This window comes from Chaetodon trifascialis, chromosome 15 (assembly GCF_039877785.1).
Source record: "Chaetodon trifascialis isolate fChaTrf1 chromosome 15, fChaTrf1.hap1, whole genome shotgun sequence".
Lineage (NCBI taxonomy): Eukaryota > Metazoa > Chordata > Actinopteri > Chaetodontiformes > Chaetodontidae > Chaetodon > Chaetodon trifascialis.
In genome coordinates this window covers 25613868-25618639 of record NC_092070.1, presented here as the reverse complement: position 1 = coordinate 25618639, position 4772 = coordinate 25613868, and positions in this window count along the sequence as shown.

Here is a 4772-nt window from a genome sequence, read left to right as displayed (position 1 = left end):
CGGTGGATTTTTGTCTTCTTCATTTGGCGTTAATGAGCTTCCATAGGCAACTGTTCAACAAGACGGCGGCCTGCAGCGAACCAACGGGACTCTTCACTCAGTGTGAGACCTGATCGGGCGTGGATTTCTTTCGTGGACAAAGTCGATGTCGGGAGCCATGCGGGTTTGTCTCCGAGGGAAGTCCTCATGGACGGACTTCAGGCTGGTCGAGCAGCATCAGGACAGTCCAAACGTTGTGTCTCGGCTTCTGCCCTCCTCCTCACGCCTCCTCTTTGTTTCACAGACATCTGGACTTCCTGACTCGCATGTGGAGTTAAAGGGTTCAGACTAAAGACAAGTCGAATCTGTCAAAGTAACGATGTGATGATGATGATGATGATGATGATGATGATGATGATGATGATGATGATTGTGTGTCTCTGCTTTCACGTGGTCACTATCTGCAGCTGCTTCACGCACAGGAAGCGTTCAGCGGAGACTCCATGTTTCTCCTCTTCACGTTTTTCCCATGAAATCATAAAAAGTGACAAACAGCTGCAGCTGCTGTGACGGCCATTTTGTGTCCCGTCCTCAAACCTTCATTTCTACCTCGTTTTCTCCTGTTTATGACTCCGTTTCTCAAAATTATGACGTATGTGTCATCTCGTAGCAACAGGACGAGGATCTGGATTGGAATTTCTGATTATTGTCATTATTGTTCTGATTATTATTATTCTGAGTATTATCCTTCGTGTCGTGATATCGTATCTTTCCTCTTCTTTCTCTATAAATTTTAGAATTTATTATTAGGAAGAAAAAATGTCTCTAAATTATGAGAAAGTTTCCGTTATCATGAAATCTGCATCTTTACGAGAGACATGTGAGAAACGTCGTCATAATTCTTGTAATTCTCATAATTCCGGAGAAAACGTTGAATAACTGAATGAACAAACTGTCTCAGAAGAAGTCTTTCTTGAGATTTGTCGAGGACGACGTCCTCGCCTGTCATGAACTCGAAAGGTTAATCTGAGCAGAGGAAACGTTCGTTGAGACTCTTCTGTTCAGTTTATTTAGGGATGCAAAATGGTGCACGTGAAGCGTGTAGAATCGTAGCCGTAGACTCTCGGTGCTCGTCGGTTAGCTGACGTGTCGTCGTCGTACCTCCGTATAAACTTTTCTATACACGAAAAACAACGAAAAACTGTAGAACGCTTTATTTCTACTCGTGATCAACTGATGTTAACGATGCTCACAAGCAGCTGATGGTGATCAGGACCAGGACTAGGACCAGGAGCAGGAGCAGGAGCAGGAGCAGGAGCAGGAGCAGGAGCAGGAGCAGGAGCAGGAGCAGGAGCAGGATCAGGGCCAGGAGCAGGATCAGGATCAGGATCAGGATCATGACCAGGACCAGGGTCAGGGTCAGGGTCAGGGCCAGGGTCAGGGTCAGGGCCAGGGCCAGGGCCAGGATCAGGATCAGGGCCAGGATCAGGATCAGGATCAGGATCAGGATCAGGATCAGGATCAGGATCAGGATCAGGATCAGGAAGCTTCGAGCGTCGACGCGTCGCTAAAAACAGAAAGTTTTTCTTGGTGGTTCTTTGTCCTGAAACAGAAATCCTGAAAACTAGAACACACACTGTTATTCTGACACACACACACGCACGCACACACGCACGCACGCACACCGTCCTGCTGCCACAGACACTCACTGCAGCACCACATGTGGATTCATCCGCCACTGAAAATAGTCCCAACAAACGCTGTGTTTCCTCCAGAGAGCAAACAACCAACAACGACACTTTGAGCCACAGACAGGAAGTCAGACAGGAAGTCAGACAGGAAGTCAGACAGCTGAGGGATGGACAAACACGTTGTTGCTTTGAGTCTAAACATTTGCTTCAGCAGCACGTCATATTAAAGGTGGTCCAGTCCAGTTTGCGCTCACCTGCTCAGCCAGGTGTGTGGTCGGTCACAGCAGCCTGAACTGCTGCTGGATGGTTTGTTTCCATGTCTGTGTTTAACATGACAGCACAGCACTCCTGTCTGTGAGAGGATCTTTGTCAGAGAACAGGAAGTCATCAACACCTGATGACCTCCACCTGCTCAGGTGACTCCTCAGGTGTGTAAGATGGTGGAACGAGCCAGTCTGTCTGTCTGTCTGTCTCATGGGGCTTTTTGTTTGGTTTGGCTGGTTTTGGTTTGTTTGTTGTTCACGTAATGTCATTTCCATCGCTCGCGCGCGCACACACACACACACACACACACACACACACACACACACACACACACACACACACTGATATGTTTGCTTGTATTTGGGTTGAAATAGACTTTAAGTTAACTGGTCTTTTATTTATTGTCCTGCCTGTGAGACGCTGGTGTCTGATGACAGTAAAATAATGAAAGACATTTCATTTAAAGTCAAATGTAGAATAAAGTGTTTGATAAAAATGTGTTTTAAGAGGAGATTTAATCTTCGTCTTCAGACAGAAATAAATCAACGTTCTCAAAGTAAAAACACATTTAAAATGAAACAACATGAAAGTTAAACACAAAATGAAGAAAAATGTGAAATATTGATTGTGTGACTTTTTTTGGGACACAAATCTTATTTTTAATCTGTATTTCAGGCAGAAATAATCAAAAATGAGCTGAAATCAAAGTTAAAACCCAGCTGATGGTGTTTTCATGGTGTCCTCAAGCTGTCTTCTGTCCTCCACATTCGTCCTGATGCTTCACCTCGACTCCTCATCGTCACCGTGACGAGACGTTGACCCAAAGTCAAACGTTCGATCTTTGACATTCGACCGTTTATTCAAACGCTGAAGGTTTAAGATTTCTGTGTAAATGAACTCGAACCACCAAGAACAAGACGCTGATGTTTGTGAGTTTGAGGAAGAAGAAGAAGAAGAAGAAGAGGAAAGCTGTTTGGTCTCCGTCCCTCCGTCTGTCCGTCCGTCCGTCCGTCTGCTGCTTCTCTTCTCTGTTCTGTGTTTTTATAAATAAATCCTCTTTCTACACCGTCTGCTGCTCTGAGTCCACTCAGTTCACCCTTTCAGTCATTTTCTGAGTATCGTCCTCAGCAGGCAAATGTCTGTCAAACGGTCAAAGTCAGCTGCTGTGTCTCAGTCCTGTGTGCACGTCCATCACGTCATGAAACAAAACTCACCTGATGTCCATCGACTTCGAACCAGCGACCGGCGGGACATGAACCTTCACACGGACTCAGTTCACTTTATTAGAGACCGGCCTTTATTTCCAAGCCGAGCGTGAATCAGCCGGAGACGCCATGACGACGAGAGAGGGATTAAAAAGAGGCAGGAGGCAGCGAGTACACTGAACAATCCTTTTCTTTATTCGTTTTTTGTTATCGTTTCAATATGTCTGTCAGGGTTTGTTTTTTATGTTTTTATTTTAAATTAAAACTTTGACACACTTATAAAAGACAGCATCTGCATAGAGTTGTCATCTTAAAGATCCATGAAGGGGGGGGGCGAGAGAGGGGGGGGGTAAAGTGGGGGGGAATACTGGCACGTCACATGAACTAAACAGAACAGCCAACAGCAGTACGAGAGTGGGGGAGGAGGGGGGAGACGGGGATGGAGGGGGGTTATTTTTTAGAGGGGAGGGGTGGGGGCGGGGGGACAGATCGCTTTTACATTACGCTACGCACACATACACACACACAAAAAAAACGGGACACAAGTTGCATTTCCGGTCAAAGTTGCGTCTGAGGCGATGGCTCTGTCCTCGTCCTGTTCGCTGTTTTTACATTTTGGACAGATTTTTCTAACCTCACGTCTCTCGCCTGCCATTTTCCCAGAGATAGCGTCTGTCTCTACTGGACGTCTGCACTCAGAAACGAGGCTGTCCCTCCGTCTGGATGCTCCAGAGGGTCTAAAGTGGGCGGTCTTGTTCCTGCAGGAGGTCTGAGCGAGCGCCTCTCGCCGTGATGAAGACGCCCTTGTTTCTCAGTATATTGCACGCTTTGTTACGGTTGGCCTGTGTGAGGCTCGAGACCGGGCCTGAAATGAGGTGGCGACTCTGGGAGGACCGCGTTCCTTAATCCAATAAACCTCAATAGACCGTGACACCGTCTCCTCTTCAGAGAGCCACAACTACGCTAAATCTGCAACGCCGGCTTTCAGATCCAGTTTGACCTTCGATTGATCTCTCGCACCTCAACATCTTTGAGAAACTGAAGCCAAGACCTTCTCCAGGAACCAGATGAGGACTAAATGATGGAAACAACCATGTAGAAGGAAGACTGTGGTGGCGTTCTGAGGTACATCGAGGACTGAGCGAACGCAGAAACACTGATTTTAAAACTGCTCTGTGGCCTTTTTCAAGCAGCATTTTAAAGCCAGTGATCCTGAGCCATGGACGCACAATGGGACAGAGATCACGTTAGCCTAAACACACCTCTGAAAACAGGACTCAGATCTGCTCTGGATCCACTGACAGGGTCAGATTGTGGTTTGATTGCTGTTAACATGCAGACCAAAGAGACGATAGTTAGAAATCAGATCTTCACAAACAAAGATGAAGGCTGATGGACGAGTTGAAAAGCATTTAGCTTCTAAAAGCAGCTTCTTGGAAATCTTTTCCATTGAATCTTCATGTTGGGATCAGTTTTTTCTCACGGCTTGATGAGTGTTAGCAGCCTGGCACTGCGACGCGTCTCTGAGCCACTCATGCCAATCAAACTGTTACCAGAAGGTTGACATTAGCGCAGGCTATCAGGATACGTGCATTTCAGGATCTGGCTACAAACTGGCAGGGCACGTCTAGCC